The sequence below is a fragment of the Rutidosis leptorrhynchoides genome, chromosome 3 (genome assembly GCF_046630445.1).
Source record: "Rutidosis leptorrhynchoides isolate AG116_Rl617_1_P2 chromosome 3, CSIRO_AGI_Rlap_v1, whole genome shotgun sequence".
In the NCBI taxonomy this organism is placed as follows: Eukaryota; Viridiplantae; Streptophyta; class Magnoliopsida; order Asterales; family Asteraceae; genus Rutidosis; species Rutidosis leptorrhynchoides.
The window spans coordinates 648,490,383-648,517,861 of record NC_092335.1 but is presented as its reverse complement, the minus strand read 5'-3'; the positions used below and the strand labels follow the sequence as shown (position 1 = coordinate 648,517,861).

The window sequence follows — 27,479 nt, the reverse complement described above, 5'->3', positions numbered from 1 at the left end:
CTACTATGGAACGAAACACATTTGTTATTTGTTATCATCCCCTACCAAGTTAGTCATAACATATTCGAATGGATGCAATGCATGCCTCATCAAGTCAAGCTCAAAAATGCAAGGACCTTGCAAAAATGATCTCAAAGAGTATGTCAAGACATCAGTTCTTCAAGTCGATCGGTTGGTTCTGGACCCACATTCTGGCGAACCAGAGAATACATGTACTGATGTACTAACTGGTTGAGAAAGTTCCCAGCCAAATCCATGATATACTACTGTTCTTTCAGAAGTGAGATTTTTGTAACAGAGAATCGATTCAAGGAATGAGCTTTAGGGTTGGAAAAAATCTAGTAATCTGACGATGCCCGAAGTTTTGTGATTATATGTAAATCATGCATTGCTGATAACAAATGCATAAAGAACGAAGATCTTCAAACCAGAGATCTCAGACTTTCTAGAGGTACGAAAAGAGTTAAAATGGCAATCTTATCTTGCTTTACGTTTTCTAGTCTACCATCCACCACCAGATTTTGGAACAATATCATGCTCATATGATACATTGCACAATGCCAACATTGTAGAAATGAAGAAATAACATGCATACACGGGTTAAATATTTAAAATACTAAAAACAAATTGTGTGCTTCAAATCAAGTAAAAACTGTACTGACATCATGTAAAAACACAAGGCTATTCTTTATTGTACACTACAAATGTAGAAACAATTTGTCAAAAATAAAAAAATCTTCAACACTAGAAAAACATGAAATTCACAATTTTTTAAGTGTGTTTATTAATAATTAGTAAAAGTGTTTACTCACAAAAGGTGGGATTGATTCCTCCATGTTGCTAGATTATTGATGTATCTTGATAATCCAATTCTTCAACAATTCTTGGATGTTCAAGACATTAATCACAATCTACCAAAAAATCCATATATGTTGACACTACACCCAGTGGCGGAACTTGAACTCAAAGACTGATAGGGCAGATGCGAAAATTTAATAAATTTTTCATTTTCATGGGGGTAAACACTAATAAAAACCTTATTTGTTAGTAAAAAAATATTTTTTTTAGTGTAAAATTTTTATATTCGTAAAATACAGGTGGGGCGAATACCCCCTTTGGGTTACACTAAGCACCGCCCCTGACTACATCTATGTTTTCAACACCAGCTTTGCATATAAGATCAAACGTTAAATCTTGCACTTCCTTGACCTTTTTCCTTTCTTTCGAATACCGTGAACTGATGAACAAAACGAGGAAGAAGATGGCATAGTACCCCATGATCATACATTAATTTCATCATCACTATACAATCATCATATTTTCGCTTCGTACGCAAAAGTTCCAATATGTGAGAACATGTGGTGATATAAGGAAAGCCGCCATTTTTCACCATTTCTTGAAACAATTCACCACCTTCAAGTATCTGTACCACTTTACCCAGAATCAAGAAACTATAAACAACCGAAACCCCAACACCATGTTTCTTCGCTTTTTGAAGAAACTCAATTGGGTGAGTAGAACCATTTCCTTAAACATCGTTAAATAACCATTTGGGACACTTTTAAAGAGAGCTAATCCGTCAAACAATACAGAAAGGGTTTTAAAATTCGGTTGGCAATCCTTTTTTACCATATCACTCAAGATCTCGAACGAATGCTCCAATTACAAGACTCGAACGTGGATAATACGTGGAATCTTCATAGTTTTCAAAGGATCCGCATCTTGTAAAAGTAAGCAAAATTGTTTACATTTCAAGTTGTATAACATTTCGCGGTTTGTGGGAAGCGGTAGCTATGATACCTAACATTTTCAACCATTTTGTAACTTTTCCATATCCATTTTCACTTTCAGAAGTTCCTAAATCAGCTATTGTTAAGGATCACTCATTGTCATCAATTTAGAGTAATTCATCAAGACTTCAAGCCTGAGAACCTGTTAATAGACACTGATAAAACTGTTATCAAGATTGCCGACTTCGGGCTGACCTGTGAAGAGATTAACACTTGACGTAATTACATGGATTTAAGTTACTTTTCAGTTTTAACATGTGACCATAACATTTTTGGTTTAAAATCAAAAATATAATATAATTTTCCAGGTTGGGACGCTGGCGTATATGGCACCAGAAATTCTTATTAAATCCTAACTATATTAATGCTCCCACTAATATATGGTCCGTAGGGTGTATCTTTGCTAAAATGATTAGTTAGAAACCACTTTTTGAATGAAAATATGAGAGATTGACCGACTCGTATTTTCAAGTAATTTATTGTTGATAATTTCTCATTTTTGTGTTTATTATGTCGTGTGTCTTCCTTTTAATTTATATTCGAGCCGTTTTTCTTTATAAATTTATGGGTACTCCAAAACGAAGAAACGTGACATTGGGTGACTTCTTTTGATCACTATAGTTTAGTAACCTAAGTTGTCCCACTTGTTATGACTAAATCATATCGATTAAAGGAAGTCACCCCAGTCATGTTTATTCGTTTGGAGTACCCATCAATCTATAAAGAAAGAACGACCCGAATATAAATTAAAAGAAAGGCTCACGCCTTACTAAACACACAAAAAAAAATTAAAAATTATTAAGAATAAATTACTTGAAAAAATACGAGTCTGGTCAATCTCATATTTTTCCTTCAAAAAGTCGTATTCCCACTAACCATTTCAGCAAAGATACACCCCACGGACCACATATCAGTTGAAGCATAATATAGTTCGAATTCAAGAAGAATTTCTAGAACCAAATCCGGCAGCGTCCCCACCTGCAAAATTATATTATATCACTGATTTTAAACAGAAAATGGTAAGGTTGCGTGTTAAAATTGAAAAGAAACTGCAAACCATTTAATTACGTCAAATGTTAAATCCTTCAGAGAATTAATTCTCAGGTCAACCCAAAGTCGGCAACCTTGATAATACTTGTATTAGTGTTTATCAACAGGTTCTCCGACTTGAGGTCTCGATGGACGATGATTCATTCCACATTGATGACAATAAGCAATCCATAACAATATCTAATTTAGGAACTTCTAAAGTGAAAATAGATATAGAAAAGTTACAAAATGGTTGAAAATGTTACAGGTATTATAGCTATCACTTCCCACAACCTACAAAATGTTATACAACTTGGAATCCAAACAATTTTACTTTCTTTTACAACATGCGGATCTTTTAAGAACTCTGGAGATTCCATGTAATTATCCACGTCCGAGTCTAGATACTCAGAAATTATATAAACTCGTGTATTTTCAAGCAAGACTTTATACAGCCTGTAAACAAATAAACAAAAAGAATATATTCAATTTGTAATTCATTGGTGGCATAGTCAATAAAGTTCATACTCAATATATTTAAGTTCTGAAGTCTCTAAAACTAAGATAACAAAGTATTATAGCGTTGAAAATTACCTTACGATGTTTTCGTGATTCAAAGTTTTTAATAGTGAATGTTCTCTTAAGAGATCGAAAGATACTCCCCATTCTGTCTCGGGACGAATCGCCTTCCCAGCGACAATATCATTGGTCTTTCGGCCACGCGCTTTGTAGACACAAGCAATGTTCCAAAACCAATAATCTCCCTAACCTTCTCATAATGTGGTGCGGTGCACTGGTGGTAGAAAATATCACAAATTATCTACTAGAAGAAAAACATACTCTATTTAGTACTAAGTGAATCCCTAAACTTCTTTGTAGACACAACAGTGGTCAAAAGTCACCCAAAAGTTTTCCTTATAATGCACAAAACCTCTTGTATCAGTTCATTCAAATAAATTCGAGTAATAATATCTCCATTTGAGTCAGCCGGACAAACATTGAGAATTAACTATCAGGAAAAAGTTAACCAAGAAAAATGAGTCAAGAGTCAAGTATTTCTAAATGAAAAATTACCCTAACTTCATTAATTTTATAAGAAAAAATAGGTTGCAACTGATTTTTGGGTGTCCTGCATGAGCGACTTTTTTTATAATATAAAAACCCCATGTCTGCAACTGACTACTGTAATAAACAATATTAGACAAAGTTTTTTGGGGTTAACCCAACAAGTTTCAGCCCTACCCATCTGGTCGCTCTTGCTTCTTCTTGTTTGGTTTCGACTTTTGAGGACGTAGGTCCTTGTTGTGCCCCAAGTACAAAAATCATTTGAAATCATGTGCTTTTTGAATTCATAATAAAGATACATAAATTAACTGAAGCAAATTACTACTTAACATCATGCTTGTAAATATTCAGTGATTCAATGTTCACAAATTAAAAAAATAAGTGAAGTGATGCACAAACACACTTTTCTACAACTATATTGCTACTGTATGTATGCTATTATCTTTACATAAAATGGAGTGAGCTTTACCTTCTCTTCTTCTTTCTTCTTAAGTTTCTCTGCAGAAAGTTTAACATCTGGATTCGTACCAGGCATGGTGTTAACTTCTTTTCCTTTTCCGGACCACAAAAATTGGATATGCGTATTCTTTAACCTAACATTTCAACTGTGTTATTATTAGATTAAACCCTAATCGATACATTTTCCAACAACAAAACATATATAACTTTTCTACTCACATACACAGTTATACATAAATATAAAATATAGAAAACAAGAACTGCATCCTTACAGTGTTGTAAATCTAGAAATTTCTCGGGGAGATCTCGTTTCTACTGTCTTCCCGAGCTTTCGAACTCCAACTTGGCCAGTTTCTCGGTCTACGCCCGGCAAAGCCGGTCAATGCCGTAAATCCGCTCAAATCGACACCAGATCTGCTCTTACTCCACGGATCTTGGACCAATGTTTCGCTAGATCTACACCAAATGTCAAGATTCATTATTAAAAGCCGGTCAATGCCAGTCAACATGCCGGTCAACATGTACTGTGTGTCTGTTTGAAAGCGAATGTACGTTTGGTTTTGTTGTATAGAGGCGACCTCCTTTTCAGAGTGTGTTGTTGAGGGTTTTATGATTTTGGTAACCATTAGGGGAGGGAAGTAACCGTTCGGGTGAATCGGGGGAAGCGGAGTGAAGCAAAAACTTTTTTTTTTCGTTTTTTAAAAAAATTTTGTTCACGAACATTATAGATGAGATGAAAATATGAACATTTAGTAGAGACACTTTGTAATAAATGTTTTTATTTTGGCGGGAAAACGCTCGAAGAAGTAATATATAACAATTATCGTGTTTTTCGAGCGTATTTTGAGGTTTTAGCTATTGGGGTTTAGATATTAGGGTTTAGATATTAGGGTTATAGGGTTTAGATATTAGGGTTTAGAAATTTAGGGTTTAGGGTTTAGATTTAGGGTTTAGATTTAGGATTTAGATTGAGTTTTTAACACGAACGGTTTAGAGTTTAGGGTTTAGGGTTTAGGGTTTATGGTTTGGTGTTTTGGGTTTATGGAATAAACCCAAAACACCAAACCCTAAACCCTAAACTCTAAATCGGGCTAAATTTTACTTCACAAAACATAAAAAAAAAAACGGTCATATTCTTCACGAACAATATTATCTTGAATGTTATTTTTGTCGATCGTTTTCCCGCCTAAATAATAACAGTCATCACGAAGTGTCTCTTCTAAATGTTCATATTTTTGTGTGATCTTGATGCCGGAAAAAAAAATTCAAAAAAACGAAAAAAAAAAATTTGCTTCCCCCCGATTGGTTACTTCCCCATTGATCCTGCCCCTATATATATATATATATATATATATATATATATATATATATATATATATATATATATATATATATATATATATATATATATATATATATATAAATGGATAGTCAATTATTGATACACAAAATTGATATTATTGTATTACCTAAACTTGTGATATTTTTGCTATAAATAGCCATGAATGCAAGCATTAAACTTGCACCATTTCTCACACTTACAAAGTGTTTCTTTTTTTCTCTCCATTATCATCTTTGTTCTTACACTTCACTATTAATATTCTTAATCAAGAATCAAACCACTAAAGGTAGTTATAAGCCTACTGAATTATAACATCAAGAATCAAACCACTAAAGGTAGTTATAAGCCTACTGAATTATAACACGTTATCAGCACGATAATCTTAATACATGGTTGACTCTGCCACCTAAATGATATATGGTCGGTTATACCACCTGAAAAATATATGGTCGACAATGTCGCCTAATTATCATTTATGTTACTAACATTTATATTTCTATTATCTAACATTTATATGGTATACACTGTCACCTAATTATCATTTATGTTTACTAATATTTATATTTCTGTTATATAACATTTATTTATGATTGCTTACACATGGTCGACACTGTCGCCTACTTATCATTATGTTATCTTAAATTTATGTTTAGTGTTTATATACTTATGAATATAAATTGACTCTAATTTATCATGTTGTTTGTTTTAATTTTTGATAGTAGAAAATGTCGAATCTGGAAAAGCTTAAATTTACTCCTTTAGAATCAACTGGAAACAACTACATGCCATGGGTTATAAAAGTAAAAAATGCATCTTAAATCAATGGGCATTCTTGAAACCATAAATGAAAACAACACTTGTTCTGAAAAAGAACAAGCAACGGCATGTTGCTTTATTCATCAACATATTGATGAATGCTTACAAAATAATTATGTGACTGTAGAAGATCCCCATGTTTTATGGGAAGGTCTCAAAAGCAGATTCAATAATCAAAGAGAAATTTAACTTCCGGCTGCTATGGAACAATGGAGAACATTAAGGTTCCAAGACTTTAAGAAAGTAAATGAATACAGCTCAGCTCTGTATAATACATGTTCACAACTTAAATTCTGTGGACATGAAATAAGTGATGCAGACATGATGGAGAAAACTTTCTCCACAATGAATGCTGCAAACATCACAGTGCAAAGAAATTTGAGAATGCTAAAGTTCAAAACATATCCTGAACTTAATTCATATCTCTTAGTTGCAGAGCAAAATGATGAGCTATTAATGAAAAATCAGCAATCCCGTCCTACTGGTACACTTGCAATCCCTGAAGCAAATACTGCAAATAATTATAAACAGGGACAAGGACGCGGGCAAGGTCGTGGTTATAATAACCATCACCAACATCATGCCAAAAGGCATAACTATGGTAGAAACCATCCTTATGGTAATGGTAATGGGCGTGAATGTGGTCGTGGTCGTGGCCGTGGTGGTCAAAGAAATAATAATCCACTAAAATATAAATATCAACCACAAAACAAGCCCACTAAACAAGATGTTGAAGAAAATTCTTCTAAAAATTCTGAAGAATCTTGCTACAGATGTGGTAGAATGGACCACTGGGCTAATACTTGCCGAACATCTAAACATCTTGTTAAGATGTATCAGGATTCGCTGAAAGATAAAGAAAAGGAAGTAAACTTTGTGGATAACCTCGATCCAACAGTCACTGAAAAATCATCTGATTTATATGAAGATTTCTTGAATGTTTAAGTTGTTATGTGTCTTTAGAAAAATAAACGATTTAATATCGCCTGTCTTTGTCATTATGTTTGCTAAATGTTCCAGTACTATCTATTTGCGTGTAAAATATTGTGTAATATTAATGTACTCACTATTTATTTCTTATATATGAAGTTCAATATTATACTTAAATCCGAGAAATATTTTATTGATCTAAAACCAACGGAAGGAACTATACATACAATATCAGGACCTGCTAACTTGATAAAAGGGATAGGAAAGGTAAATTTCATACTACCAAATGGTACAAAATTTTTAATAAATGATGCCTTATTTTCTCCCAAGTCAAGCAGAAATTTATTGAGTTTCTCCGACATATACCTTAATGGGTATGATTATCAGTCAGTGACAACAAAAAATGAGAAATATTTAAGTATCATTGACAAGAGTCATGTGGTTGAAAAACTGCCAAGACTTAGTTCTGGATTACATTATACACATATAAATGTACCAGAAACACATATGATAGTTAATGAAAAATATATTGATCCTGGTGTATTCAGTTTATGGCATAACAGATTAGGCCATCCAGGATCAACAATGATGAAAAGGATTATTGAATGTACTCATGGACATCCACTAAAGGATAGAAAAATCCATCATGATACAATGGTTCCATGTACATCTTGCTCTCTTGAAAAATTGATAACTAGACCCTCACCACTTAAGGTTGAGAAAGAATCACCAATATTTCTTGAAAGAATCCAAGGTGATATATGTGGACCAATTCATCCACCATGTGGACCATTTAGATATTTCATGGTTCTAATAGACGCATCTAGCAGATGGTCTCATGTTTGTCTGTTATCAAGTCGTAATGTGGCATTTGCAAAATTTCTTGCCCAAATTATTAAATTGAGAGCACATTTTCCTGATTACACCATTAAAAGGGTGAGACTTGATAATGCTGGTGAATTTACATCTCAAGCATTTAATGACTATTGCATGTCTATAGGAATTGTTGTTGAACATTCTGTTGCTCATGTGCATACACAAAATGGTTTAGCCGAGTCACTGATTAAACGTTTACAGTTAATCGCTAGACCATTGATAATGAGAACAAAACTCCCTGTATCTATATGGGGTCATGCAATTTTACATGCTGCTGCATTGATTCGCATCAGACCGAGTGCAAGTCATAAATATTCCCCATACAACTTGCTTTTGGTCAAGAGCCAAATATTTCTCACCTTAGAATATTTGGTTGTGCAGTGTATGTTCCAATTGCGACACCACAACGTACAAAAATGGGTCCTCAAAGGAGGTTGGGAATATATGTTGGATATGAAACATCTTCAATCTTAAGGTATATTGAACCTATGACAGGTGACGTTTGATGTGTGCGAGGTGGTGTATAAAATAGTTTATATTTTTACAAGAAAATACTATTAAATACAATACAATTTTACACAAGATATTTATTTATTTATAGAATGGATATACCTAAACCTTGCTACAACACTTATAGGCAGTGTCCCTAATCGTACAGTAGTGTAGTTTTTAGTAAGTCCGGTTCGTCCACAGGAAACTCGCCAAGTTTAACGCTATATTTTTTTAACTTATAATTGTAAAAATACAAAAATATATATAAGTAGTATTATTATTATAAAAGGGTGTTTTTACCATTTAATGATCGGTTTGTCGATTTTAAAACTTTAGTCGTAGTTAAAACCTAATATAAAATATTAAAAATAAATATAACTTAAATTAAAGCGTAAATTAAATAACGATAATGAAATTGCGATAAATAAAAGTGCGATAAAATAAAATTGCGATAATTAAAGAATACGATAATTAAAAGTGCAATTAAATAAAATGACAATAAATAAAAGTGCGATAATTAAAAGTGCAATTAAATATGAAATAAAATAAATTATGCTTATTTAAAATTCCGTAATCATGATGTTTGACGTGTTGATTTTAGTTTATTCCCATGGGTTAATTGTCCTTTGTCCTGGATTATTTGATATGTCCATACGGATTTGTCCATAATAGTCCATCAGTCATAATCATAAAATGCGGAAGTCTTCGTCAAATTATTCTTATTCCTGAAGTCAAATATTCCAACTAATTGGGGATTCGAATTGTAACAAGGTCTTAATACTTTGTTTAATGAATACACCAGGTTATCGACTGCGTGTAGTCCAAGGTTTTACTACTTTGTTAACAATTACACCAATTACCCTTGAATGTAATCCACCCCTGTTTCAACAAGTCTATTAACTATTAATCCAGTTCCGTGTCCGGTAAAATGAACAATTATTGGTATTTATAGATATCCCGCCCACCGTACCCAGTCAAGCGTATGTGGTTATATATAAATACGTCAAATTATAAGTCTATATATTAAATCAACGAGGTATTATTTAGTTAATATAAAGCCCATTAATAGCCCATAGTCTAATTTCCACAAGTGTCATTTTTTTGTCCAAACCCCAATTATGGTACAAAGCCCAATTACCCAATTTTAATATTTAGCCCAACATCACGATTACTTCGGCATTAAATAAGCATAATAATAACTTAGCTACGAGACATTAATTTAAAAAGGTTGAACATAACTTACAATGATTAATAATAGCGTAGCGTTACACGGACTGAATTTCGACTTACACCCTTACAACATTCGCTAACATACCCTTATTATTAGAATTTAAAATTAAAATTAAAATTATAATTAAATATATATATATATATATATATATATATATATATATATATATATATATATATATATATATATATATATATACATACGTTTGAGTAAGAAGAAGAAAAAGATATATATTTGATCAACCAAAACTGCGAATTTATAGGAGTGTGGCCTGATACCTACTGCCATGCGATCGCATGGAAAATGCACCTCCAGGCCATGCGATCGCATGGCCTCTTTTTCCCGCTCACATGAGCTTGTTTTCTTTCTTGCCGACGGTTTTTAATATAATATATAATATATAAATAATTTATAGAATTATTTAAATATTATATTTTATTTGTGTGAATAGTTAACTTGTAATTTTTAGTCCGTTGCGTCGAGCGTTGATAGTTGACTCTGGTCCCGGTTCCGGATTTTCGAACGCCCTTGCGTACAATTTAATATCTTGTATTTTGCGTTTTGCGTCTTGTACTCTTGTAATTTTGAGACGTTTCTCATCAATAATTTGAACCTCTTTGATTGTACTTTGTACTTTTGAGCTTTTTGGTCGTTTGCGTCTTCAATTCGTCGAATCTGTCTTTTGTCTTCACCTTTTATTATTTAAACGAATATCACTTGTAAATAGAACAATTGCAACTAAAAGCTTGTCTTTCTTGAGGGATAATGCTATGAAATATATGTTCGTTTTTAGCATTATCAAATATTCCCACACTTGAGCGTTGCTTGTCCTCAAGCAATATAGTCTTGAAATAAATATATACTAGAATCACTTCTTTATTCTTCACACTTTGTACATCAGTGATTTCTATACGGCGGTATGAACAATGGTAGTAATGATGTTGTTTACAGTCCCACATGACTTATGAAAATTTAGATCCTTAATGAAATTGGACCTTTATGAAAACATTTGATCTTTTGAAAATTAAATCTAGCTTTCACCCTAGATAAGTTTTCCGGAATAACCCTTCACCGGTGTTTGCGAAAATTGTTTTTTTGGGTTTGGTGGGTTTCAGATTTGAAAATTTTAGCTCAAAACTTGCGGTTTTGTGTCACCCACTTGCTAACTTTGTATTGGGAAAGCAACACGTCCAGTATACTTGCTCCGTATATTACCTTTCAATAAACTACCGTCCGGCTATAAAGGAACGCGTTGAATAAGCAACTGTTAAGATAATGTCCCCTGACATGCTTTTAATTATGGTCTATAACGTGCCGGATGCAATTACTATCCTTTGTAGGAGCAATAGTAAAGATCACCCTATAATTTTTCGGTCTGGCGCAAGGTCCTGTCTTCGACCATGCTATGCAACCACCGTTCTTACGGTTGACACCCGATTTGGTTCAGGTGACCTAATGAATTCCAGGTGAATTCCTAGGATTTTACGTTCAATAGTAATGAACGCATTGAAAATGGGTTTTTAGAAAACAAATCGGTTTGTAATTTGATCAAAATATTTTCTCGTTCAAACTCGAGTTTAGATATCATTGAATTCCATGAGTTTGTAATTCTCAATCTTTAAAGTCAATCTCAAGGATTGAGTAATATCAGTCTTAAAAGCTGATTTTTGATCTTTTAAGGAGATTATCCTTTCTGGGGGTCTGATTCATTAGTCTTATCAAGCTAATTTGCATGGCGCCCTCCCCATTTTACGAGACAGATCCTCTCATGGTTAGGATAAGTTTGACCACTTGGCGACCCTGTTTGATGCCGAGGTCCGTGGATTTCCAGCTGATATTCGAGAAAACTTTTCAAGGTTTTTCATAGACTCTACAACTGGTCTGGACGACAACTTCCTGACCTAAATCAAGAAGCGCGTGTCTTTTTCGGAAGACTTTACTTCCTTTTAATGATGGAATTGATTCATCGTGTAGATCCATCTTTTCTTTTAAATATATTATAAGAAATTGGGTAAAACTGACAAAATTGTCCAAAACAAAAGTATCTTTAGTTATTTGTACAAAAATATGTGATTTATATTTTAAATAACTTGGTAAATTTTTCCCACACTTGGCTTTTATTTTCCTTTCTTTGCCTTTTTATTGTACTCTATTCCATTTTAAATGAATTCTAACATTTTGGGTTGTTTCTCAATTTATGTCCTTTCCGAGGTAACAATAATTTCGGTGTTAACACCTAGTTTTATCGTTCATAAATATGTATAAACATGATTTTGAGTTCATTTAATTGAAAATTTTGAAATTTTTTACTAGAATTGGGTAGTCAGCATATAAGACTAGGGCTGTTCTTTATTATCAGAGAGCACTAGATTCTAATACAACTACTGCGTTACTAGTATTTTTAATGGTAACCAAGTGTTTAAATTTAAAATTTTAAAAATTCGAAAGAATTTAACCCCTTCCCACACTTAAGATCTTGCAATGCCCTCATTTGCAAGAAATCAGTAACAATTTAAATTATTGAGGGTGACTAGCGTAGAAAAATGATTAAATTTTACAAAAGTTTCCAAACATATTGGCGTTTGCTTGTTGAATGATAAATGGTGCACATCATTTTTTCATTCCGTCTTGTTGTTACATCACATTTGTTTTTCGTTTTGTCGTCAAAATCAGTAGCTTTTGCTGAACTTAATGCCAGTCTTTGAAAATGCGCTGTTTTACCTTGTTGTATACAATTGATAATATACATACATACAAATATAAACATGCATGGTAATTTGAAATGGGACTTAAAATCCCACTTTCAAATCAAATATGAAATATTAGTACAACAAATAAAAATATTAAACATTACAATAAAAGTATCAAAATATAATGTGTTTAAACATAAATAAATAGAAATAATAAAAAGATAAAAATCATAGAAATCACCAACTGGAACGATATCAATCTGGATAGGGGTTCCAGTTCATGTCGTCGTCCGGGTTCCATGGTTGGTGATAGGTGTACTGGTAGGCCTGGTTAGGGTCGTAGAGAGTATATGGTGGTCTCATCTCGGGCTGATGTGGAGGATAGTAAGCGGGTCGGGTCAGTACGTAGTGATCCTAAGGTGACAGCCGGCTCATGATCTGACGCTGATGATAGTCCCATCTATCATGCTGTCGTTGCCTGGAATGCTCGTAATCATTCCGGGCTTGCCACTGCTCCATCCGACTAAATCTCTCCCCGTTTGTCATATCTACCTCATCTACACGCTGGTAGACATCAGTCATAGCCTCCTTAATGACATCCCTAATGTCATTCGCTTCCTCCATTTTCTCATCTGAACCTCTCTCTACCTGAGGATGACTACCGACATAGGGTATTTCCTGATTGCGTCTACTCTTCAATACCTTAGCACCCTGATAGACCCTCAATCCTAAAGGCTCAACCTGTTCCCTACATTCCAAAAGTGGACCTCCTTGATCCCTATCTACACCCAAATACTCTCCAATGAGAGTAACAAAAATACCTCCTCCTATTATTCCCCCTTCCTGTATTCCTTCTACCATTTTAGACAAATAAAAATCAACACAGTAAGGGATATTAACAAAGCCTCTTGGGTCTCGAATACACTTTAGGTAAAATAAATCATGTAAGGTCATTTTCTCCTTATTGTGACCTCTCTGTGTAATCGAGTTAGCCAAAAATCTATGAATTATACGAAGCTCGGCTTTGTTAATATGTAAGTAGGAGTGTTTTCCTCTTAGCGTAAAAACATTATACTCTGACATACGCCTCCAGACGGCGTTCGCGTCAAAATTCCTATCTACCCTTTCACCACGATAAATCAAATTCATACAATCGGGTAGTGGTAATTTACTAGGAGTATATATCTGCAAAGCCCTGGCCATGTCCAGCATGGACATCCTGTACATCCTACGGCCAAGTATAAATCTAAGAAAACTTCTATCATCTAATCTATCTACATCCGCATTTAACGAAATAGTACTCATAAGCTCAATGCACCATTCCTTATATACAGGTCTACGAATGGTGAATAGACGTTCCCAATCGTGAAAAGAAGAGATGCCATACCTTTGGATCAAATGCTGTCTAACTGAGTTAGCAAGTTGGACCCTTTCCAAAGGCTCCCAATCGATTACCCTTGGCACTTCTACATTTTTCGGTATCAGTTTAAATTTGTTACTTTAATATGTTGGGTAATCTCTCCAGCTTCTATCAAATCTTAGATTAGGATGCAACGTGTGTTCAGGAATCGTTGGGTATTCTACAGGTGGATGCATCGGAAATACTATAAAGGCATCAACAAATTGTAGCGGATCATAATAAGGTACGTGTTGATCAGGTTGATGTTGTTGTTCCTGTTGTGGTTCTTGTTCGGGTTCTGGCTCGTATTGCATTTCTGGTTCAGGTTCTGGAGCAGGTTGTCTAGATGATGATGATGCACCATCAGTATTAGTAAATCTCTGCAAAACACATTAAACACAAAATTTGTGCATCCAAATATGCATTAGTGTTAGAAAAATAACAAATTAACACAATTACAATAACATGTTAAATCAAAATTAAACTTATACGCATTTTCACAATTTTTACAATTCTACACTTTTTCAATTAATCATATATGAAAATGTTTACAAAGTTCATAAGCATTCAACTCAAATAACATGTTAAAATAACCATTACTAGCAATTAAACAAGTTTCAAATGGCGTTTACATCAATTTAATCAAGTTCATGAATTTTTATACCTAAAAAGTCCACTTTAATTCTCAAAAATCATGTTTAGGATCAAAGTTTGGATCATTTAGCTACCTAAACATGTTACACTACTTAATTTAGCAATAATTCATGATAAAAATCGGCCATAACCTGTTTATATCAAAAAGCCCCAAATTGCTCAAGAACACAAACCCTAGATTCCTAAAAATTTTGAAGTTTTTGGCTTCAAATCATGTTAAATAGCATCAATCTAGGTTATACATGCATAAAATACTAACAATTTAACTCTAATTACACTAGAAATTAACAAAATCAAATTAGGTAAAATATAGCTCAAGAACACTAAAAATCAAATTTAAAGAGGTTTAGGGGTGAAATTGTTACCCTTCTTGATAAACTTCTTATCAAATTCATGTTTAGAGCGGATTGTAGCGAGAAAATTGGTGAAAAAATGATGATTTTAGGGTGATATGTGTGTAGGTGTTCGTGTGTTTATGTATGTGTGGAGTGGAGACAGAAAGCAGCTCGCTGAGCTTTATGTTTCTGGCCAGTTTTCCAGCCTCATGCGATCGCATGAGGTTACAGGGTAAATCTCATGCGATCGCATGAGGTCCCTTTTTTTATTTTATAAAACCTTTAACTTATTAAAATAAATAATTAATTAAATTTAAAATTTTGTTTCTTTTTAGGATGAGGGCGTTTCGGATGGTTGTCCTAGTCCGTCCCCCGACAAAATTTTAAAATTTATTACTTTTTAAGCGTCGTTTTAAAAGCAAAGATTTTTGGGTTTTTTAAATGTTTTTGGCATACTTTAGTTCAATAAGATTAAAAATAATGATAATAAAAGTTCTCGTCCCTCCCTTGGGTAAAACAATTTCGGTTCAACGACCTAGTTTTCAACTCACGAAGAATTTTTTTTAAAAATCAAATTTTTAACTTAGTGAAATAAAGTAAATTTTTGTTTTTAACATCACACCAAACTTAAATTTAAAATGCATAAAATTAAAAATTCATATTATTAAAATTAAAAATTCACAACAAATTTATATTTTTGTTTTTATATATACAAAATTATATTAAAAATATTAATTTTTCAAATATTTACAAACTTAATTATATATATTTTAAAAAGTTTACAATAATAATTTAATATTTATATATTAATTTAAAAACATGGTAAAAATTAAAAATTAAAAATCTTTTTGGTCTTTTATCCCACTTTAATCAATAAAATATTATCAAAAATATACGCCCCTCTTTTTGGTAAAGTAATTTCGGCTATATTACCCAGTTTTACTCCTGACGAATTTCTGAAATATTTTGAGTTGATTGATTAAAGATATTTATACCTTAAGAATAAACGGTAAATTTCGCAGTGATGTAATAAATTTTTGTATGATATCAATAATTTCGGTTACGCATACCTAATTTTATTGAATATCAATTTAATACTTTATAGCGAACGATCCATCGTTTATTATCAAAAGGTTAAAAGCAATAAAATAAAAATAAAAACTGTACATACTTACCTGTGAGATAGAATTCTCAGTGACCTGCTTTAGCCCACTCATAAGATAGTCGGACTAATTGGTTTTCCATAGCTACATATGCATAACCTCGAGCATTCAACGATTTTTCTTCGAAACATATGAACGGTCCTTCTCTGCATAAAGTAACAAACTCGGTATTAGAATATGTTTGATTCGTCGAGCATTTTCCTTCGTGTGACCATTTTCCACATTTGTGACATCTTTCAAGGTGTTGTGCTCTTCTTTTCGCTGCGGATTTTGATTTTCTTTTACCAAAATGTAACTTATTATGATCGTTCCTGAGTTCTTTTCTTACTTCGTCCAATTTGGCTCTTATTACTGACACCAGGTCACTCGGGAGTGTGTCATTATTACGTTTAGTGATCAAAGCGTGTAGCATTAGACCATGGTTTAGTTCACAGGAATTCTTCATCTCGTAAAACCTAAAAAAATAAAAATTCAGAATGGGGGAGAAGACTAGTTCTTTAGGGTCTGCTAGGGAAAGACCATTCGGATTCCATTCTCGGAAACTACACGAAAACAGAATATCTAACTCTAACAGAAATACATATTACCCTAAAAAGATTCGAACCTCCCCACACTTAGTTAGATGTGGTGTTGAAATTGTGATTAACGTTATTTTCAATTGGATCAACAACAACTTGTATATCTCTGACTTTTGCTTTAATCCATTTGTTGATTTCCTCCGTAACTTTCACAAATTCAACTAACATCGCCTTTTCTTTTGACGATAAATTGGATACTAATCGGTTACATAACTTAAAGTTTCCCTTAATCCTAGCATCGTGAATCCGTTTATAAAGTTTCTTCGTTGAACTGTTAAAAACGGGTTCATCTAATTTCGTATCATCAACGGGGTTCTTTGTGATCGGATCATCATTAAGTGTTTCTTCATCTTCCCCACACTTATGCGTTTTTATTGGTCTAACAGTTTTGGTTGGTGGAGATCTACACTTTCGGTTCACAAAGGTGATCGATTTATCACCATCCCTAAGTGTCATTCTACCTTCTCTTACATCAATGAATGCTTCGGTGGTTGCTAAAAATGGGCGACCTAAAATTAGAGGAATATCAAGGTTTTCCTCCATATTAATCATTATGAAGTTTGCAACAAAGGTCAAACTTCCCACGTTAACAAGTAAATTATTTGCTATTCCAACCGGATGTTTAATGGTTAGGTCAAATGATTGAACACCTATTTTGGTTGGTTTTAATTTACCCATACCTAATCTTTTGTATAAGGAAAGAGGCATAATATTTGCACTTGCTCCTAAATCTGCGAGTCCATTATATATAGCACCATCATTAAGCAAGCAAGAAATGATAAATTCACCCGGGTCTCCTACCTTAGTAAGTCGAGTTGGTTTGTAAACTTTTTTCGGGTGTTCTTTTCTTGGTTCTTTCACTTCTATTTGAACTTCTTGTTCACATTTTTCTTCTTTTCTTGGAATGGGAGGTTTGTATAAGAATTCTTCTTCATCACTCCAATTTGAATCCTCCCTATTTTCTAATTTTGATTTTTCATATGTTGTTGATAACATATTTATGTTTTCATTTTGAGGGTTTTCTTGAGTGGTGAAATTATGATTGACTTCATTGTCAACTTCCATCGGACCATGTATGCAATGTTTAACTCTGTGACCATTAACTTTAAATTCAATCCCATTTGAATTTATTAACTCTATTGTTCCGTATGGGAAAACTCTTTTGACTAAGAATGGTCCAGACCATCTTGATTTCAATTTTCCAGGAAATAGCTTGAATCGTGAATTGAAAAGAAGAACTCTGTCTCCTTCTTTAAATTCTTTTGAACTTCTGATTCTTTTATCATGCCATTTCTTCGTTCTTTCTTTATAGATTAACGAATTTTCGTATGCTTCATGTCTTAATTCTTCTAATTCGTTTAGTTGACTTAACCGTAGACGTCCAGCTTCATGTAAATCAAGATTACATGTTTTCAAAGCCCAAAATGCTTTGTGTTCAATTTCTACTGGAAGATGACATGCTTTTCCATAAACGAGTCTAAAAGGTGTGGTTCCAATGGAAGTTTTCTAGGCTGTTCTAAAAGCCCAGAGTGCATCCTCCAATTTCATGGACTATTTCTTTGGATTTGATCCTATGATTTTCTCTAGAATATGTTTTAAAGCTCGGTTAATATTTTCAACTTGTCCACTTGTTTGTGGATGATAAGCAGTTGAGATTTTATGAGTTACTCGATATCTTTTGTGAACTTTCTCAAGTTGACTGTTACAAAAATGAGTACCCCGATCACTTATTAAAGCTTTCGGTGTTCCAAACCTAGCAAAAATACGTTTTAAAAAGTTGACTACAACTCGTGCATCGTTAGTTGGGAGAGCTTGTGCTTCTGCCCATTTAGATACATAATCAATGGCAACGAGAATGTAGAGATTATTATGAGATTTTGGAAATGGACCCCATAAAGTCAATACCCCAAATGTCAAATACTTCACATACTTGAATGACATTTTGTGGCATTTCATCACGTTGACTTATTTTTCCGGCCCTTTGACAAGCATCACAGGATTTGCAAAGAAGGTGTGCGTCTTTGAAAATTGTAGGCCAATAGAATCCAGCATCGTAAACTTTTCTTGCTGTGAGTTGAGGCCCATAATGCCCTCCTGTTGGTCCTGTGTGACAATGGTTTAAGATTTGACTGGCTTCATCTCCAAATACACATCGGCGTATTATTCCATCGGGACAACTTTTAAACAAATGTGGATCTTCCCAGAAATAGTGTTTTATATCACTAAAGAATTTCTTTCGTTTTTGGTACGACAACCATTTTTCAAGGAATCCACATACTAAGTAGTTTGCATAGTCTGCAAATCATGGAATTTCACTATAATCTATCTTCAATAGATATTCATCAGGAAAGTTGTCTTGTATGGCCGATTCATTTAGAACTTCTAATTCAGGATTTTGAAGACGAGAAAGATGATCAGCGGCGAGATTTTCTGCTCCCTTTTTATCTCGGATCTCAATATCGAACTCTTGTAAGAGTAATATCCAACGGATTAATCGTGGCTTAGCATCTTGTTTCGAAAATAGGTATCTAAGATCAGAATGGTCGGTATAGACCACCGTTTTTGCTAGAACGAGATATGAACGAAATTTGTCAAAAGCAAAGACAATAGCAAGGAGTTCTTTTTCAGTAGTTGTGTAATTCGTTTGTGCTCCTTGTAACGTCTTACTAGCGTAATAAATAGGTTGAAATCGTTTTTCAATCCTTTGTCCTAAAACGGCTCCCATTGCAAAATCACTTGCATCACACATAAGTTCAAACGGTAGATTCCAATTTGGAGTTATCATGATCGGTGCATTAGTGAGTTTTTCTTTAAGAATATTAAAAGAATTGATGCATTCATCTGAAAAGATGAATGGAGCATCATTTTCTAAGAGTTTATTCATAAGAGTGGCAATTTTAGAAAAATCTCTTATGAAACGTCGGTAAAAACCGGCATGCCCTAGAAAACTCCTAACTCCTCTAACATTGGTGGGATGTGGAAGTTTAGCAATTACATCTACTTTAGCTCTATCCACTTCAATTCCTTCATTTGAAATTTTATGACCAAGAACTATGCCTTCTTTAACCATGAAATGGCATTTCTCCCAATTAAGTACTAGATTTGATTGTTCGCATCTAATAAGCATTCGTTCAAGATTAACTAGACATGATTCAAATGTATCACCGAAGACTGAAAAGTCATCCATAAAAACTTCCATGCATTCTTCTATCATGTCGTGAAAAATCACCATCATGCACCTTTGAAAGGTTGCAGGGGCGTTGCAAAGTCCAAATGGCATGCGTTTATAAGCAAAAGTACCATAAGGGCACGTGAACGTGGTTTTCTCTTGGTCTTCGGGTGCTATTGGAATTTGAAAATATCCGGAAAAACCATCAAGAAAACAATAGTAACTATTTCCGTCTAATCTTTCCAACATTTGATCAATGAAAGGTAAGGGAAAGTGATCTTTTCTGGTGGCGTCATTTAATTTTCTATAATCAATACAAACACGCCATCCTGTTACAGTCCTAGTAGGAATAAGCTCATTTTTCTCATTTGTGATGACAGTCATGCCACCCTTCTTAGGTACGCATTGAACTGGACTTACCCATGGACTATCAGAAATTGGATAAATTAAACCTGCATCAAGCAGTTTAATAATTTCTTTCTTAACAACATCTTGCATATTAGAATTTAGTCTTCGTTGGCGTTGCACATACGTTTTATGACCTTCTTCCATAAGGATTTTATGTGTGCAATACGAAGGACTTATTCCTTTAATATCATGAATCTTCCATGCAATAGCTGGTTTATGAGCTTTTAGCACAGAAATGAGTTGTGATTTTTCATTTTCAGTAAGAGAAGACGATATTATTACAGGTAATTCAGATTCACCATGTAAATAAGCATATTCCAAATGGCTTGGAAGTGGCTTTAACTCTAATGTCGGTGGTTCTTATATCGATGATTTGTATCGATATCTGTCTTCTTCTTTTAGCATTTGAATTTCTTCTGTTGTCGATTCATATCCATTAACCATAAGTGTAGCTAACATTTCAGTTTCATCAATTGGTTCAGTTCCTTCTCCTAAAGAACATTCTCCTGTTCCTTGTAGTTCTGGAAATTCTTCTAACAATTCTGCATGTGAATCTATAGTTTGAATATAATAACATGTATCATCTGCAGATTGGGATTGTTGCATGGCTCTATCAACAGAAAAGGTAACACTCTCGTCCTCTATACTTAGGGTCAGTTTCTTACCAAACACGTCTATTATTGCTTTAGCCGTGTTTAAGAATGGTCTTTCTAATATGAGAGGAACTCGAGAATCTTCTTCCATGTCTAGAATAACAAAATCTACTGGAAATACTAAAGTACCAACAACTTAACTAGCATGTTCTCCATTATCCCTCTAGGATATTTTACTGATCTATCTGCCAGTTGTATGCTTATTCGTGTTGGTTTCAATTCTCCAAGGTCTAGTTTAGCGTATAGTGAATACGACATTAAATTTATACTAGCACCTAAGTCTGCCAATGCTTCTATTGAACTAAGACTACCCAGAAAACAAAGAATTGTGAAACTTCCTGGATCTGATAATTTTTCTGGTATCTTATTCAACAGCACTGCAGAACAATTAGCATTCATAGTAACAGCTGAGAGTTCTTCCATTTTCTTTCTATTTGTGATTAGATCTTTCAAGAATTTAGCATATCTAGGCATTCCTGAAATCACATCAATGAAAGGAAGATTTACATTTATTTGTTTAAACATATCCAAGAATTTGGATTGCTCGGCTTCAAGTCTCTCTTTTCTCATTTTACTCGGGTAAGGAAGTGGTGGTTGGTATGGTTTAACATAAGGTTTAGCCTTAACTGTGTTATCTTCATTAACCTTTTCAACTACCGGTTCTTTTTCCTTATCTTGCTCAGATTGTGGTTCTTGTGGAGTAGGAATAGAGTCATCAGAAATTACAGGCATCTCAAGTGGTTTAAGTGTAATACCACTTCTTGTGGTAATGGCTTTAGCTGTTTTATTCTGGGGGTTAGCATTTGTATCTCTAGGTAGACTTCCCAGTTTTGTTTCACCTATCAACCTTGCTAGGTTACTCACTTCTTGTTCCAAATTTTGAATAGAAGCTTGTTGATTTCTAAATGCTTGAGCATTTTGTTCATTGAGCATTTTGTTCATTGGTTTGTTTCTGAGATGTGAAAAATTGAGTTTGAGATTCAACTAGCTTCGACATCATATCTTCTAAATTTGGCTTTTTATCATCGGTTTGTGGTGGTTTATTTTGAAAAATAGGTCTTTGCTGATTGTAAGTATTATTAGGTACTTGTTGATTGCTTGGACCTTGTTGGTTGTTGTATGAAACATTTCGGTTATAATTCTGATTTTGATTGTAGATTGGTCTTGGCGGTTGATAATTATTCTGATAATTATTTCCAGGACTCTGGTTTATGTATGAAACATTCTCTCTTTATTCCATTGTTAGTTCAATACTGAGACAATCTTTTGTCAAATGTGGTCCTCTACACTGCTCACAACTAATTCTTATTGAGTGAATATCTTTAGTCATCTTTTCCATTCGTCTCTCGACAGCATCTATCTTTGCAGAAATGGAATCAAAGTCATGGCTAGAATCGGCTCTAGCTGCTTTAGATGATCTAACGATATCTTTTTCTTGGTGCCACTCATGTGAGTGGGAAGCAGTGTTATCAATAATTTTGTAAGAGTCAGTTGCGGTTTTCTTCATAATGGAACCACCAGCTGCTATATCTATGTCTTTCCTTGTAGTGATGTCGCATCCTTGGTAGAATATTTGTACTATTTGACAAGTGTCTAAACCATGTTGCGGACATCCTCTCAATAACTTTCCAAATCTTGTCCACGCTTCATATAGAGTTTCATTTGGCTTTTGCGTGAACGTAACAATTTATCCTTGAAGTCTTACGGCTTTAGATGCCGGAAAGAATTGTTTAAGAAATTTTTCAACTAAAACGTCCCATGTATCAATCGCCCCTTCAGGTAACGATTCTAACCAATCTTTGGCTTCTCCCTTTAAAGTCCAGGGAAATAACATGAGATATATCTGTTCATCCTCCACTTCTCTTATTTTAAATAGTGTACAGATCCTATTAAAGGTACGAAGATGTTCATTTGGATCTTCCTTCGGTGCACCACTAAATTGGCATTGATTAGTTACCATGTGTAGGATTTGTCCTTTGATTTCATAGTCTGGTGCATTAATGTCTGGTTGAGTAATTGCGTGACCTTGGCCAGTGCGTTTAGCTCTCATTCGGTCTTTCATACTTAGAGGTTCCAGATTTTCCATGATTGAATTTGTTGAATCTGAATCACTAGAAGATTCTGATTTAATGGTTGGTTCCTCGACAATCTTTGTTTGAATGATTGGTGGTTCTGGAGGAAAGATTAGTGGTTCAGAATCTCTGAATTGTCCCTGAATATCCTCCGGATTCTCAATTGTGAGGTCTGGTTCAAAAAATGGATTATTGGAAATTTGAATTGGAGTACTTGGTCGACTGGATGATGTTTCTAAAGAAAAATCAACGGCGACAATATTGGCTAGATGTCTTGATCGAGTTACAGGTGGTGAACGTATAAAAGGTGGTGAACGTTTTGCTCGGTGCATTCACTGAATATCCTATTAGTTATAAAAGGTAAAAAATTGTATAAGTTATCAAAATAATAGACTTTTCTGCTTTTGCCTACGTTTCGGATAGCCAATAGATGCAGCAGGGAGCCAGAACCCTTTAAATCGGAAGCTCACAACTCAGCCACTAACAAATCCAACTATTACTACGAAACAGAAAATTTGGATGTCTATCAATTTAACCACTTAAAATAATTTTTCGTTGAAATTTAAAGAAATTTTAGATAAGAAATAGAAAATTCTATGTCCTAAAAACTAGAGTGGCGAAAAATAAGAAAGAAAAAGAGCGCGTTGGAAAATGCCGAAAAATAAAAGGTCGAAAAATAATAAAAAGAACGTAGCGCGTCGAAACTTAAAAGTCTAAAAACTAAGAATTAAAAGTTGCGTCTAAAAATATTAAAGCTTAAAAGGAATTCTATATCCAAAATAGTAAAAACTTAAAAAGGTACTAAAATATTAAAACGGCGTCGCAAAATTCTAAAGCACCTAAATCTTAGTCTAAAGAAAAAGTACTTAAGGGATTTTACGGCAAAGCCTAAGAATCTAGAAATAAAAATAACTATGGCAAAAACTATGACTTAAAACTAAATACGAGCGAAAAATATAAAAATATTGCGCTAAAACAAATAAAAAGAAACAAAATATAAAAATTAACTTAAAGTTGTAAAAAGTACAATTTTTATAAAAATATTATTTTATATTATTTATTTTATAAAAATATTAATTTTATATATTTATTAAAACTAATTAAACTAAAAATACAAATTAATAATAAAAACTAAACTAATTAATTAAAAACTAAACCCTAATTAGGGTTTTAATAATAATAATAATAATATACACCGTAATTAATGCTAAATTAGGTCAAAGATGGCGTGTCAGAACCTGTCATGCGGTCGCATGAGTATTTGCCTATGGATCCATGCGATCGCATGGCCCAAATATTCAGGTTACAAATTGGGCTGCTACAGTGTAGCCCTATTCTTTTACTTATTTTTTTTTCCTTTTGTTTTTTATGTTGTCTATTTATACTAAATATATATAAAAATTAAATAAAAACTTAATTTTTAAATAAAAATAAAAACTTTATAATTTTATAATTTTAACAAACTATTAAAAATATATAATTTTTGTTTTTCTTTTTTTTTATATTTTTGTATTTTTAAAACGTATATTTTTATAAAAAGAACTAAATAAAAATCTTTTTTTTATAGCGTTGCGCTTTCGGCGTTTTAGTGTCCCCGGCAGCGGTGCCAAAAATACTTGATGTGTGCGAGGTGGTGTATAAAATAGTTTATATTTTTACAAGAAAATACTATTAAATACAATACAATTTTACACAAGATATTTATATATTTATAGAATGGATATACCTAAACCTTGCTACAACACTCATAGGCAGTGTACCTAATTGTACAGTAGTGTAGTTTTTAGTAAGTCCGGTTCGTCCACAGGGAACTCACCAAGTTTAACGCTATATTTTTTTAACTTATAATTGTAAAAATACAAAAACATATATAAGTAGTATTATTATTATAAAAGGGGGTTTTTACCGTTTAATGACCGGTTTGTCGATTTTAAAACTTTAGTCGCAGTTAAAACCTAATGTAAAATATTAAAAATAAATATAACTTAAATTAAAGTGTAAATTAAATAACGATAATGAAATTCCGATAAATAAAAGTGCGATAAAATAAAATTGCGATAATTAAAGAGTACGATAATTAAAAGTGCAATTAAATAAAATGAAAATAAATAAAAGTGCGATAATTAAAAGTGCAATTAAATATGAAATAAAATAAATTATGCTTATTTAAACTTCCGTAATCATGATGTTTGACGTGTTGATTTTAGTTTATTCACATGGGTTAATTGTCCTTTGTCCTGGATTATTTGATACGTCCATACGGATTTGTCCATAATAGTCCATCAGTCATAATCATAAAATGCGGAAGTCTTCGTCAAATTATTCTTATTCCCGAAGTCAAATATTCCAACTAATTGGGGATTCGAATTGTAACAAGGTCTTAATACTTTGTTTAATGAATACACCAGGTTATCGACTGCGTGTAGTCCAAGGTTTTACTACTTTGTTAACAATTACACCAATTACTCTTGAATGTAATCCACCCCTGTTTCAACAAGTCTATTAATTATTAATCCAGTTTCGTGTCCGGTAAAATGAACAATTATTGGTATTTATAGATATCCCGCCCACCGTACCCAGTCAAGCGTATGTGGTTATATATAAATACGTCAAATTATAAGTCTATAAATTAAATCAATGAGGTATCATTTAGTTAATATAAAGCCCATTAATAGCCCATAGTCTAATTTCCACAAGTGTCGTTCTTTTGTCCAAACCCCAATTATGGTACAAAGCCCAATTACCCAATTTTAATATTTAGCCCAACATCACGATTACTTCGGCATTAAATAAGCATAATAATAACTTAGCTACGAGATATTAATTTAAAAAGGTTGAACATAACTTACAATGATTAATAATAGCGTAGCGTTACACGAACAAAATTTCAACTTACACCCTTACAACATTCGCTAACATACCCTTATTATTAGAATTTAAAATAAAAATTAAAATTAAAATATAATATATATATATATATATATATATATATATATATATATATATATATATATATATATATATACACGTACGTTTGAGTAAGAAGAAGAAAAAGATATATATTTAATCAACCAAAACTGCGAATTTATAGGAGTGTGACCTGATACCTACTGCCATGCGATCGCATGGAAAATGCACCTCCAGGCCATGCTATCGCATGACCTCTTTTTCCAGCTCACATGAGCTTGTTTTCTTTCTTGCCGACAATTTTTAATATAATATATAATATATAAATAATTTATAGAATTATTTAAATATTATATTATATTTGTGTGCATAGTTAACTTGTAATTTTTAGTCCGTTGCGTCGAGCGTTGAGAGTTGACTCTGGTCCCGGTTCCGGATTTTCGAACGTCCTTGCGTACAATTTAATATCTTGTATTTTGCGTTTACTCTTGTAATTTTGAGACGTTTCTCATCAATAATTTGAACCTCTTTGATTGTACTTTGTACTTTTGAGCTTTTTGGTCGTTTGCGTCTTCAATTCGTCGAATCTGTCTTTTGTCTTCACCTTTTATTATTTAAACGAATATCACTTGTAACTAGAACAATTGCAACTAAAAGCTTGTCTTTCTTGAGGGATAATTCTATGAAATATATGTTCGTTTTTAGCATTATCAATGTTTTTACAGCACGTTTTGCTGATTGTCATTTTAATGAAACATTGTTCCCTAAATTAGGGGGAGAAATGAAAAATAAAGAAAATGATGTTTCATGATGTGAACCTCAATTAAAGTATCTTGATCCTCACACAAAAGAATGCGAGACAGAAGTTCAAAAGATAATGCATATACAAGAACTTGCAAATCAATTGCCTGATGCATTTACAGATACAAAAATGGTGACAAAATCATATATACCAGCAGTAAATACTCCAGCTCGAATTGAAATTCCAAAAGCTGGCAATAACGTCACTCATGAATCTTTGCCACGTCAGAAACGTGGAAGACCAATTGGTTCAAAGGATAAAAATCCTCGAAAAAGAAAATCAGCTGATAATGAAGTAAAAGAAAGTGTTCAAGAAGAACCACAAATCAGTACTCCTACTACAGAGGAGATTGATGATGTCAATACAGAAATTGCAATCAATTATGCATATTCAAAAATATTATGGAACCGAAATGAAATGAAAAATCTTGATGAGAAATTTTCATCTAATGTTGCATATGACATCATGAATAATGATGATGATCCAGAACCAACATCTATGGTTGAATGTCAAAATATACATGATTGGGCTCAATGGAAAGAAGCAATACGAGCTGAATTAGAATCACTCAATAAAAGAAAAGTTTTCGGATCCATCATTCTCACTCCTAAAGATGTGA

At 33.1% G+C, this 27,479-nt stretch overlaps 1 long non-coding RNA gene across 2 annotated transcripts; it reads right to left on the bottom strand.

Moving 5' to 3' along the window:
- Positions 1–651: 651 nt before the first annotated feature.
- Positions 652–4,955, bottom strand: LOC139899162 (uncharacterized). Of its 2 annotated transcripts, none has more exons than XR_011777352.1 (4): positions 4,616–4,955; positions 4,354–4,489; positions 3,414–3,612; positions 652–3,275 (listed from the first exon to the last, which is right to left on the bottom strand). It is a non-coding gene; the product is annotated as an uncharacterized lncRNA (long non-coding RNA). The 2 variants fall into 2 exon arrangements; XR_011777353.1 differs by having other exon boundaries at positions 4,354–4,477.
- Between the last annotated feature and the right edge of the window lie 22,524 nt (positions 4,956–27,479).